The sequence below is a fragment of the Strix aluco genome, chromosome 12 (genome assembly GCF_031877795.1).
Source record: "Strix aluco isolate bStrAlu1 chromosome 12, bStrAlu1.hap1, whole genome shotgun sequence".
Classification (NCBI taxonomy): domain Eukaryota; kingdom Metazoa; phylum Chordata; class Aves; order Strigiformes; family Strigidae; genus Strix; species Strix aluco.
In genome coordinates, this window is record NC_133942.1 from 6,399,651 (window position 1) to 6,413,402 (window position 13,752).

Genomic DNA, 13,752 nt, shown 5'->3' on the forward strand with positions numbered 1-13,752 from the left:
AGTGAGACTGTCTGAGGCAGCAAAAAAGGCAGATGGTTATGACTGAGGGATAAGTCAGATGTGGCTTTAAGTTCTGCTGCCAACTGAAAGCCCATCCCTTGGAGATTAGGGATTTCAGTGATGGTCTCAGTGTGAAGGTCACAAGAGTAGATACTCTCTCCTTCTCCATGCCTTTGCGATGACCACAGAGAAATTGTCTGATCACCACACCTGAGGTATAATACCCTAGGACTGTCTGGAGACATGCTCATCACCCTACCTGAAGGTTTCCTTGCAGTGCTGATGTATATGGGATTTTGTCCCTTTGACTTTGTTATGAGATGGTTATGTTGCAGCCAATGGAATCCTACAGCAAGCTTGGGAAGAAGCAGAGAGTATGAGCAGTGTGGGAGATATGGAGGGGAGAGCACTGTGCTATTCATAGCTCATATCCCAGAAGAAAGGAAAGTCTTCAGATCAGTTCTATATTTCACTGACAGCCAATGCAAACATTTTAAAGCTGGTGTTGATCTGCCAGAGCTGGGAAGGAGTAAAAACACACACACACAATTGCTGCTGCTTCTGCTGAATTTTGTATGAAATGGGGTAATCTCAGAGGCCTATGAACAATGTATTAGAACAGCCTATCCCACAGCTTAGAAATGCACGAGCAAGCAGCTGGCTGCCCATCCACTTGGGAAAACAGGAGCAGGCTGAGCCTTGCCATGCTTTTGAGGCAATTAAAAACAAAACAGGCAGAGAGAGAGATTGAGAGACAGAAAGAGGGAAGGAATTTCCTCATTGCACAGAGGGTTCGGTTTTAAGCCCACACACCACAGTGTCTGACATCGTTCTTTGTGGATCACTTAATATCATCCCACCAGACACAGCATCTGACATCAGCCTTTGCGGATCAGTCTGTTGCAATACCAGACTTGCTGCCTTCTCACAATCGCAGAGATAAGTACCTGAAAGATCCCAGCCCAGTCCTGGTGGGATGGGCTAAATGGCAGCTGACACACCCCTAATATCACCTGTCTGGAGACAGCTCTCAGGTGCAGAGAAAAACCCTGACTTCAGCACTTTCACAAGGGATGTTTAACTGCATCTTGACTGGTCAAGCTCTTCCTGGAGTAACTACACTCAGCTTACACCCAGCCTCACTGCTTCAAACTGGCTGCAACAGAGGCAGCTGCCGCTGTGATCTGGAGAGCGAGGCAGGCTGTGCAGCCCCACAGCCGCTGCCAGCTCACACCTCCCCGTGCCAGCTGAAGCTAGTGGGATGAGGGAAAGAATTTTCTCCCTCCTCTGCCCTCCAGCTACATTGTTCATGCCCTGCCCAAAAGTGAGTATAATGCAAATTTTCAGGCATGGTTGCAAACTGTGGATGAAGTGATCTGGAGCCCCTTACAATGCAAGATCTCTGTTCATCGTTGTAATACTGTTTCGTGCACACCTCTCACAAGCAGAGGTGAGATTTTAAACAAGGACAGACGAAAAGCAAGTTTAGATGCAGAGGATAAGACCGAGGCAGTAGAGATTAAAGCAGCCAAAGGAAAGCTGAAAGTCGTACTGTGGCATCCCATTGCTTTCTACCCCTGACAGACCTGGCTTTTAAACACCACTCCTGCATCGCTTTGTGCAGTGACTGCTCCATGAAATTATTTACCAAGGCAATCAAAGAAGAAAAAAAAAAAAAAGATCCAGGAAGTTACTCAGATTACAAGTCTGCACAATTAAAACCTTGATATTTATGGCACTGTAAGACAGAGACACATTAATAAATAATACTTTGCTCTTCTCCAGCACTTTTCCTCTAATGATCTCCAAGCAATTTACAAGTTTTTGCTAGCTGAGCTTCACCAAACCCCTGTGAGGTAAGGATGAGATAAATTGAGCCCCTTTGCTCCCAGCCAAAGTTAAGATCTCTGGGAGGGAAGCAATGTAATACGGCAAAGCAACATTGCCAAATGCATGCGAGCACGAAAATAAGCTAAGTGCATGATTTTTAACTGTTGAGCAATACCTAAAACATCAACTCAAGCTGAGTCTTCACCATGCTGGGCACTACCTGACACACACTAATGATATTCCTTGAGCCAAGGACATGAGACGTGTGAAGCATAAAAGAATATGGGGTCAGGGCAGGTAGGAAGCCACATAAGAAGCGTCTCGCATACATTCTACTCATTGCAGTGCTCTAATCACCACGCAGCATGCCCTGGCTGTTTGAGGCTGGCACTCTATTGCAGGAAGAATATTGTCTGAAGAACACCTGAATTATCAGGGTCTGGGCTTCCCTCAGGAAGGAACTACAGCAGCATCTTTGGCATCCAGGGCCCAGACACAACAGAGGCACAGGGTAGCAGATGGCAGCAGGACTGGTTGGCAGCCAGCTGGCTGGGTTACACAGAGCTGTTTGGGAAGCTGATCAAGGCCTTCAGACCATGGGAATGTCGCCCAGGTGAGCACTGCAGAGCTGAGCAGATTCACATCTAACCAGAGAAGCCTGTAGCTGAAGTGGATGTAGGCTCTAGCCCCTCCATCACTCCAGAGTCCCTCCTTCCACTCCTTTATCCTGGTAGAGTGTGAGATTATCTCATACACTCTGAAAAGGAACAAGTCCTTCTTCCTCCTGGGAGCAGAGAAAGCTGCCAGGTTAGGACATGGGGACCCCAGAGGCTAGAGTGCCTTCAGGCCACAATTCAGTAACAGATCCCTGTGGGTCTGACACTAACACCATTACCTGCATTAGCTCTTGGGAGCTGAAGAAACCTTCTCAGAGTCTTTTGCCCTCAAAGCTCAAGAGATTCACCTTTGCTTATTCTTTTCAAAGCTGGGTCCTATGTGCACTGACTAATGATGGCAAGATTTAGTGCAGACCAGACTCTGCTGCAGTCAGTACAAAGCCTGATGCTTGCCCCACATGAGGAGGTGTGCAAAAGCAGAGAGATCTTTGTGACCTTTTGCACAGGTTGGCTTCTCCAAGCTCAAACCTGCAGGGCAAGCACAGTGGAGGGGTACTGCACAACTGCTAGGTGGTCTTGCTGCTCACTTTTTGGCCTACTTCCAAAGCCAGCTGATTTACCACACTGTCAAGAAGAGAAATTAGATGCCTTGCTTAAAGGTTTATATTTATTCTAATAAAAAACCCCGCAACCTACCCAGTAACTGCTAGAAATATGTGTAAACCAGTTAAACACACTTTATAAAACCTTACAACAATAATACACTTTTACTGAAACAATCACAGGAGCAATTCACCTGTACTTACTGTCCAGTCATCTGAGCACAAACAGCCCTGAGATTTATGTGTGAGTAGAAACATAATTTCTATTATCTCCGACATTAAACTTGGCAATGGAAAATCCCATGCCTGGAGTGCAAAATCAATTTCAATAACCAGAATAGCAAGAAGTCAAAGGCAGGACTTGGAAAGGACATGAGTTTCTCAAATAGCCAGCCAGCTTTCTTTATAATGGGGATGCCATTGGGATAGGATGGGATGGGCAATTGGATATTCTGGCTAGATTTTCTCTCTCAGCATGAAATATTGCTGTAGCTACATGAGGCTGGTTCTGGACCACAGTAGTGGCTCTCAAACTTTGTTTTCCCTGTCAAACCCCACACTTGGGGCATATGTGACAGAAGAGAAATGACCAAACTACAGGATTTAAGACTGCTTTTCACTGCATCCAGACCTGAAATACAGCTAGTCCAGAATGCTGCCTCTGAGGCAGGACCAGGTGCATCAGAACAAGATGTGCTAAATCCTACAAGGGGTAATCTGCCCCTCAACCCAATCCTCACTGCAGCAAAAGCACCTGTGTGAGAGGTTTCCTGGATAACAGATTAGGGATACAGGTAGAGCTGATCCTGTCTTGGAGAAAGCAGATGAGTTAGGTAACCTGCCAAGATCCATTTCAGGCTGATTTGGTGCAATTACAAGACATTGCCTTAAACCTGACACACAAGACTTTAAATCTTTCCACTGTTGATGTTTTAGGGTGACAGAGGGGAGTGTTGCCATAACTGTTTGCCAGCAAAATACCAGCTCCCCATGTAAGCTCACCCCGAACAGCAATATTCTACTTTGGAGGCAAAACTCAGGTTTTTTGAGCTCCATAGTTTTCTAAAGTTATAATGCCGTTCCTAGAAGTTATCAGCTGCAGATGGGGAAAGCTGCAAGCATGAGTTCAGAAGCGATGCTTTCACACACTTGTACTCATGCATTCTCTTCTAGGACCTGTTTATTGAGGACTATTTTACAGAAAGCTTTGACAGCACTGCTGAACCATGTACTTAGATCCTCATATGCATCCTTGTGCAGACAGAGCCTCACAGCCTTTGCTTCCCAGGGAGTCATGTCAGGTTTTAATCCATTACTCCAGTCTCTGGGAATAAAGCCAGGCTGGTACTAGGACAACTTTGCCCTGTAAAGGCAAATCTTTCACCCTTCATTATAAACAGGTTCCCCCCTACCCCCACTGTGAATTCAAGATTCAAATCCAAAAGCAGCTATTTCAACATTTATCAGAAAAGACAGACAAGGGATAGACACAAAACCCTTCTAAAAGAGGCACTAAAAAAATTAAATGCCATCTTCAGTGCAAGAATATTCAGAAGTCACAAAGAGCTGAGCCTCTGCCATGAACTACAATCAAGCAGAAATGAACCCAAGGCATGAACCGCTCTTCTAGCTCCCCTCACTCATGTCTGTATGATAACCAACAGCCAGTGCTGCAGAAAAGGAGAGAGACTCCTGAGTGATCCTTCCTAATAGATTCGTCTTTTATCATGTTTTCATGACCTTTGTAAAAGGCAATTTAAATTCTAATTGTCCTGTGAGCACCACAGGAATCAATTAGTGACAAGAGATGTTAATTGTGCAGACTGGGAGGAGGCATTGCTAGGCTGCTCAGCTCCAACACGGGGTTAAGAGCCCAGGGGAATGCTGGGATGGTTGGGGCTTTAATCAGTCCTCCTTTTTTAATAGTTTCCATGTTGTGCTGCAGTTGTCAAGGTCCATTAGTCTTCTGGAGCACTGAATGAAGCAGTGGCATCCTCTCCATTCCTGCACTCCGCAAGCACACACACAAAGGATCAGAACGAACTGCCATTGAGAAAGCAAATCCTAAAACCTCTTTCTCTTTTTGTTCTTGCTTCCCGCTCCCTACAGACCCTGCACAGAAATCAGGCCTTGGGCACTGGCTATTACAAAGCAAATGCTTAATGTTGGTGGGCTGTAGCGGAGGTGAGCCTGGTCCTGTCATCTCAAGATACAGCTTGAGCTGTCTACCGAAAGCAAACGCTCCTATTCTTGTACCAGGGCACAGTGCTTCTCTCATGAAGACCCTGGCACTGCTCAGACTGTCCTTTGAAATGCCAGACAAAGGTCAGGCTGAATGCCCAGTATTTAGACTACACAGGCACGGCTGGAGAAAATCTGCCTGAGCCAGAATGAGAATATGTAGCCCAATAGACTGTCCAGCCCATCCTGGCACAGATACTTCTCAATAAAAGAGGACTTGGCACAAGTAATCAGGTGCACTCTGAGATACATTATTTGTTACCTATTTCTCGTCAGGTGAGAGTGGTCCTACCCTGCCAACCATCAACCTTAGAAGCTGCCTTGGGCAGGGGCTGTGCCTGCCCCCGTAGAATCTGGGAATTCACACTTCAAAATCTCACTCCCCAACTCTAGGGCTAAGGCCTTCACAAAGACAGGAGAAAGGCATGCATCCTTCCTTGTAAATGAATATCTGATATAAAGAAAAACTGCAGGATAAAAGATAAACTGGTGTTAGATTTGTCTTTCAAGTCTGTATTTGCACTCTCTCTCATTCTCACAGTCATATATTAGCTCCGGAAACTGAACTGGATCATACCAGAGAGCTGGATTTAACCCCAGATCCGATGCACAGGACTGCAGGCTCAGTCCAGCTGCGTTCCTTCTAAGCCTCTACCTTCAGCCGTCTGCTCCTTCTGTCAAAGCTCTTGGTATTTCTAGGCTCAAACCCCACAGCCATGGCAAATTTCTGGATTTCTGCTGCACCCCGGTCATAGATGTTACACCTCTTCCCCCTCCTCCCAAAATATTTAGCCACACCCCTTCCCCCATCCCATGGCACTGACCTTCCTTTAACCAGCCAGACTGTTGTTCAAACTGGGGACTGTCCAAAGGCTGGGACAGCTTTTTCCTGCCAATATCACCCTCTTTCCAGATGATGGCTGGTATTTCTCTGACTCCTTAACTCACTCTTTGCTGGTCATCTGAATAACTCACTGTCTTGAGGATCCCACATTCAAGCTTTCTTGCCTGCAAATCCAAGAGGGGGTTAGCACAGCTCCCGTCACACCCAGCACAACCAACCTATGCTACTCACAGCACATTGCTGCAGCACATCACAGCACGCTCTCCAGGTCCCCACAGGGTTCTCAGTGTCCCAGGTAGGCCAGCAATCATGACTGGTGAAGGATCTTAGTGACTCAGAGTCAAAGGACTTTATATTTGGTGCTTCAACCTTCCACAACACATCTGGCCAAAGGCCCAAAGTCATCCCACCCATACGTAGCTGGGCTGCCAGTGAGGCTGCTAAGAGCTGAATTACTTTTCATCTCTATATCTACAGAAAAAGCTTGAAGGTGCTTTGGTCAGGAAGGAAGAATCCACTCCACCAGTAGCACCAATTCCACTTCTCCCCCACCTTAAGCCAGTAAGAGAGTAAAACTACCTCCAGTGCCTTCACCTCCATAGCAAAATCTCACCAATCACCTTCTCCTGGAACTGTTTACTCTCAGGTTTGAGATTCTTCTTACCTGAGAGATCAGCCTCTTCCCCAAAGTGTGCCTGCTCCCAGTGCTTCACTAGGATGTTTAATTACTTCTGATTCTGCCTGAAGCAGAGTAAATGCTCTTTCTCAGCAAATGCTTTTCTTGGGAATGCTCTCCCCATGGACACAGAATAATTATTATTATTTTTTTTAAATCTGTGCCACATTCTCTAGCAGCCTCTGGAATAAGAGATAGGGTCCATTTTTGTAAAGAGCACTGAACACAATGGGAATGTCCTGTATGACACCACCATCATATATCCTAGCCAGATTATTGTCATTTTTCAAACTGAGCTTTAGGCACTCAACCCAGAAGAAAGGAGGAGAGAGAGGACCTCAGAGTCTGTGAAAGTCTCAGGGCTTCTGCTCCCTGGTGGTGGCATCAGAACCAACAGAGATCCTTCCCTGTTACTCATGAGCATGAAGCTAAGTGTAGCTTTAGCTACCTGTAATTTGGAAGAAATAGTTAACCTACTTACATAGGACAATGCCTCCATACAGATTCATGTCTGATGGCAAAACTGCTATGCAGCAATTCCTCCCTTAATGCTCTCAGAACAAATGTTATTAATGGTTCAGCTCACGGTTTCCAGAGATCCTATTATTTTTATTGCAAATCCCACATGCAGGAAGTTTTCTGAGGGCAGAAAGCCTCAAGCATACTGGCAGGACACTAGATGGAGGATGGCCCAGCCCAGAAAAGTTGCTTAGGGACTAAGTAAGCCAGAGAAAACATGTGGTGTGGCCAAGTTTGAGACTCAAGCCAGCAGGGCAGCAAGAAGCCTGGCATTAGCATTGCACTGTAATTTCTGAGACATCTCCTTCCCTCTGCAGGAAACCCAGAGCTTCACACCAGCACAATGAACTTCTGTGGCACAAATGGGAAGAAAAACTGGCAGGTGTGAAGTGCAATCCCCATGTGAGGTTCCTCCCATCCCTTGCCAGATAGTCCTTTCCAGCTGCCACATCCATTTGCCTGAGCAGTGGAACAAAGCCAGTTTCACTCCCACCATCTTTATGAAATAGAATTAGCAGTTTCTCTACTCGTCCTCGGCCCAGTGCATCTACAAAGTCTTTTTTGAATTTCCATTAAAAATAATAATGCATTTCGCTCTGCTTCACAAGGCCCATTGCTCACCTGCCCACATCTCTTTCAGACTCTACTAGTCTTCCTTTCTTCCACCAGCATAATCATTTTATGCTTTCATCTTTTCCTTCCATTGTTTGGGTGAGTGTGGACACATTTTTATTGCTGAGATTTACAAAACAGCTTAGTCAACCGTTACATAGCAGACCTGATACGGCTCTAGAATTAGGAAGGAATGACTGTGTTATTTAGTCCCCACACCACACACGTGGCTCTGTGCTTACAGTCTCACACCTGACGGGAGGTTCACTACTAGAGCCCCACACTGCAGAGCCCAGGTCTGGTATGCAAAGTGCTATACAGACTCCTAGTGAGTTTGTTCTGGTACATCGGTTCCTCTGCAAGGTTTGATGTCCTCATACAAAATTAGTGTACAGTAAACCCAATCCTTTAAAACCAAACAAGATACAAATGCCTTCTGAAGGACCATGGCAGGAAAGAGTAAAATGGTCTCATATGTCAAGAGATTCCCTGAGGCATCAGTTCCCCATGCCTAGAGACCAGCTGAGAAGAGAAACTCCCTCTGGAGGCTGCTAATGCCTTCCTCTGCTTTCTGAAAAGGATGAGAAAGACAGGCTTGCTCTTTCTTCCTTTTCCACTTTATTCATTCACCAGCATCTGCATTGCGTGCTAACACAGTCTGCACTATCCCTGAACATTCAAGGGAAGGCAGGAGGAGCTCCAGTCAAGCCTACGGTCTCAGCGAAGGCTGCATTCACAGCTAGTCACTCAGAGCGACAGAAAAGCCTCATGCGTAAGCTGCTCTCATATAGGAGCTGATGTAAAGAGCTGCCAGAGGAAACCTTCGTCTTGGCATAGTAACTTCTAACACTTCCATAAATCCAAGGAATTAGTCTGCATATATTGTAATATCTAACCTGCTAATAATATGTATAATGCACAGGATGTGTACATGTAAGAGATATATATCATATACACAGGTGCTGTTAACACAAAAGATGATATAGTGTATCATACATATAAACATCATATATCTAATTACTAGACATTACTCCAGACATATCTGGTTTTGCCTATGCCTTTAGCATTCACTGAATATGCCTTAGAGGTCCTGATTTTCCTAATCCTAAATGTAATCTTTACCCTTCATTTTAACCCCTACAAAATTGCTGCCCTGAATGCCTCCTGTGATGCTGTTACTTATTCACAGTTAAAGACAGCATTATTTCATCAGCCCATCTACCTCTTGCTCTCCTGATTCTCTCTATTCACAAGCAGCTCTACTTCTTTCCTTTTTCTGTTCACCTGGAATAGCCTGTAATGGCTCCCCCATGGATCCTCACTACCCACCTGTCTTGGTCCAAGCATTATGGTTGGAATCAGGTGCCTCACTGAGAGCGGTGACTGGTGGTTTTCATCAGCTGAACTGTGCTCAAGGCAGGTGCTAAAGTTTCACCAACTTTTGCCTTTTTTTCTCCTCTGCTCCTACAAGAGAGATCCTATAAAAAAGGAGAGAGGTCCAAGCATGGGTACCTTCAAAAACACACCAGGTCCTACACCTCAGCAACCAAACATCTCTTTGACCAGACGCATTAGAAGGAAAGAAAGAGAGTGAAAAAGAAGTAGCAGTTATGAAAACTGGGCTACAAAGAGAGGCCAGCAAGATAGGAACTTCATTTGCCAAGTAGGAATTTAAACCAATTAGCTTCTAGTAGCATGGAGTGTTGACACCAATTTGACTCAAAAGCTGCTATTATTTTTCAAAGGCATTTTCTCCAGCTGTCAGAAAACACAGCCACATTCAAAAGCTACAAGACAACATACCAACTTTCAAACAACTGAGCTGCAGCCAAGTTCCCATGATGTCACCTGGCACTGACCACATCAGAACTGGGTCGTCAGAGCACAACCACTTGCCCTTCCAGTAACAGGTCTTGCACACCCAATCTGGCACCAGTCACGTTCACAGGCATTGCGAACTTTCCCAGCTCCAGTCTGGCACTCAGCATGTGACTTATGAAGTCATGGCACTGAGTACTACCAGCCACTGAGTCCAGCAGCAAAAATGCTTCTTGCATCAGATCTTTGTAGCACCAGCCATGCCCATACCAAGTCCATGCAGCCCTAAGGTAGCATATATAACTGAGCCTCCTGCTGGAAAAAAAAAAAAGAAAATTTGGATCTCTCAGCACCAACTCGGACCATTTCTGTCTGGGACTGACAATGGAGACTGCCACAAAGCAGCCAGTGGAACAGACCCAAATATGTGAGAAAGCCATGCGAACAGACCAAATCCTACTGGACCAAGCACTGGCCACTATTATACTCTCCCAGCTCTCGCTGATGGCAAAGAGAAGGTTACATTAACTTGACCATGACAGATGGTTTAGGATTTGAGGGCTGGTATTGCATTTCTGAAAGGCTGTTTCTGACAGTCACTGTCCAACCTGTTCAAAGGCCATCAGCTTGCATAACAGAGAAAGAGTTCAGACAAGCCCCATGATGCCCAGATACTGTTTGCTGCCCACATTGTCATATTTTCCTTTCAAAACCTCAGTTTCAGGAAACAAAGGGAAAAGCAAGAGAAGGAAATGTGGTGGCCACCATTTTAGCTTTCCATGACCCACATGATAGCTCATAGGGCAAACATGAGTCTCCACAGCTTGATATGAACAGTATAACTCCACAGCTGAGGAGCATGTCTGACTCGCATCCTTGTTGGACTGAAAACAAATACAGAGAATTCCCTATCCTCTTCTGCCCGGCTCAATGATGCAGTGAGTTAAGGAATAAGAGGCAACGGCGACAAGTTCCTGCCCAGCACAGCAGGCGCGTCCCCTCTGTGACTACCCCACCTTCCCAGGTGCCCTTGCATAATAGGCCATACCTGGCTCTGCAAGTGGAACCGAACAATAACGAGGGTGATGGTTCATTTAGCTTGGAGGTGTTGCTGAGGTTAATTTGGCCTACGCCCTGATTCAAAACTGCTTCCATAAAGAAAAAAAGATGAGTTGTTGTCATAGGAGACTCCCTTCTGAAGGGAACAGAAGGCCAAATAAGCTGACTGGACCCACTTCTTAGGGTAGTCTGCTGCCTCCCTGGGGCCCAGGTTAAAGATGTGAAGAGAAAGCTTCCTAACATGGTACAGACCTCAGATTATTACCCATTATTGATTTTTCATGTAGGCAGCGATGAAGTTGCAACAAGAAATCCGAGGGCAATCAAGAGAGACTTCAGGGCCTTGAGACAACTAGTTAAGGGATCAGGAGCACAATCAGTTTTCTCGTCCATCCTTTCAGTTGCAGGGAATGATGAGGGAAGAAACAAGAAGAGCCAGCAGATCAGTAGCTGTCTTTGAGCCTGGTGTCACTGTCAGAATTTTGGGTCTTTTCATCATGGGTCGGTTTACACAACACCAGGCCTGCTGGCAACAGACAGGGTACACCTGTCTCAAAGGGGGAAAAGGATCTTTATGCAGGAGTTAGCAGGGCTCACTGAAAGAGCTTTAAACTACATTTGAAGGGAGAGAGGGATAAAATGAGTCTTACTAGAGATAAGCCTGTTTGAGGGATGGTGTGCTAGAGAGGTCCTTTGGTACGCTGTCTCAGTGGAGGTAGGGGGTGGAGGCCATGTTGCAGCAAAGACGCAAGGGTTACTGATGTGTTAGAAACCATGGAAACACCTCAGAATGGTCACATAGGAATTAGGGTTTCTCATCCCAAAAAGGTGGCAGGATCAATGGCCCAACTGAAGAGCATCTACATCAATGCACGCAGCATGGGTAAAAACCAGGAGGAGCTGGAAGCTGTTATGCAGCAGGAAAACTGATACAGTTGCCATCACGGACACATGGTGGGATGACTTGCACAACTGGAGTGCTGCAATGGATGGCTATAAACTTTTCAGAAGGGACAGGCAAGGAAGGAGAGGCAGGGGGGTAGCCCTGCACGTTAGTGTTTTGATTGTCTAGAGCTTAGTGACGGTGATGAGAGGGTTGAGTGTTTATGGGTAAGAATCAGGGGAAAGGCCAACAAGGCAGATACGGTGAGAGTCTGTTATAGACCACCAAACCAGGATGAAGAGGCAGATGAAATATTCTATAAGCAGCTTGGAGAAGTCTCACAATCACTAGCCCTTCTTCTTGTGGGGGACTTCAACTTATCAGATATCTGCTGGAAATATAATACAGCAGAGAGGAAACAGTCTAGAAAGTTCCTGGAGTGTGTGGAAGAGACTTTCCTGACACAGTTATTGAGTGAGCCAACTAGGGAAGGCACACCCCTGGACCTGTTGTTTGTGAACAGAGAAGGACTTGTGGGTGATGTGATGGTTGGAGGTCGTCTTATGCATAGTGATCACAAAACAATAGTTTTCAATTCTCAGAAAAGGAGGGGGTTCAGCAGAACTCCTACCTTGGACTTCCAGAGGGCAGACTTTGGCCTGATTAGGGACCTGGTTGACACAGTCCCTTGGGAGGAAGTCCTGAAGGGCAAAGGGGTCCAGGAAGGCTGGGCATTCTTCAAGAAGGAAATCTTAGACACAGGAGCAGGCTGTCCCCATGTGTGGAAAGACCAGCCATCAGGGAAGACAGGCCTGGCTGAACAGAGAGCTTTGGCTGGAACTCAGGAAAAAAAGGAGTTCATGAGAGAGTTTATGAGAGAGTTTGGAAGAAGGTTATGGAGCTGGTCAGCTTGAGTACCACCAGGTAGCACATACAGGACAACCAGGCGATCAAGCCCTGTCAGCATGGGTTTATGAAAGGCAGGTCCTGCTTGACTGACCTGATCTCCTTCTATGACAAGGTGACCTGTTTAGCAGATGAGGGAAAAGGCTGTGGTTGTTGTCTACTTAAACTTTGACACTATTTCCCACAGCATTCTCTGGGACAAACTGGGTGCTCGTGGCTTGGATAGGCATACTCTTCGCTGGGTAAAGAACTGGCTGGATGGCTGGGCCCAAAGAGTTGTGGTGAACGGAGTTAAACCCAGTTGGCGGCCAGTCACAAGTGGTGTTCCCAGGACTCGGTACTGGGGCCAGTTCTGTTTAATATCTTTCTCAATGAACTGGGCAAAGGGATCGAGTGCACCCTCAGTCAGTCTGCAGATGACACCACGTTGGGTGGGAGGCTCCTCAGAGGGGTCTAGGCAGGCTGGAGCGATGGGCTGAGGCCAATTGTATGAGGTTCAACAAGGCTGAGTGCCAGGTCCTGCACTTGGGTCACAACAACCCCACGCCAAAGGCTTTGGGGAAGAAGGGCTGGAAAACTGCCCAGCAAAACAGGACCTGGGGGTGTTGGTTGACAGGTGGCTGAATATGAGCCAGCATTGTGCCCAGGTGGCCAAGAAGGCCATCCACATCCTGGCTTGTATCATCAATAGTGGCCAACAGGACTAGGGAAGGGATTGTTCCCCTTTACTCCGTGCTGGTGAGGCCACACCTTGAATACTGTGTTCAGTTTTGGGCCCCTCACTACAAGACAGACATCAAGGCACTGGAGTGCATCTGAAGAAGAGCAACAAATCTGGTGAAGGGGCTGGAGCACAAGTCCTGTGAGGGGCAGCTGAGGGAAGTGGGGGTGTTTAACCTGGAGAAAAGGAAACTCAGGGGAAACCTTATTGGTCTCTACAACTACCTGAAAGGAGGTTGTAGCAAGGTGGGTGTCAGTCTCTTCTAAGTAACACGCAATAGGACAAGAGGAAATTGCCTCAAGTTGCAACAGGGGAGGTTTAGATTGGATATTAGGAAAAATTTCTTCACCGAAAGGGTTGACAAGCATTGGAACACGCTGCCCAGGGAAGTGGTGGAGTCAACATCCCTGGAGATATTTAAAAG

At 46.4% G+C, this 13,752-nt stretch overlaps 1 protein-coding gene across 2 annotated transcripts in view; it reads right to left on the reverse strand.

The window, feature by feature from the left end:
• Positions 1 to 13,752, reverse strand: part of HMG20A (high mobility group 20A) — a 183,782-nt gene that overhangs the window by 96,016 nt on the left and 74,014 nt on the right. The window contains exon 12 of one of the 2 annotated variants that reach the window (XR_012624803.1): positions 9,374 to 9,419. The exons of the other annotated variant lie outside the window; for it this stretch is intronic. The gene's annotated coding sequence lies outside the window, so the exon portion shown is untranslated. Of the gene's footprint in view, positions 1 to 9,373; positions 9,420 to 13,752 lie in introns of those variants that run through there. 2 annotated transcript variants of the gene reach the window in all.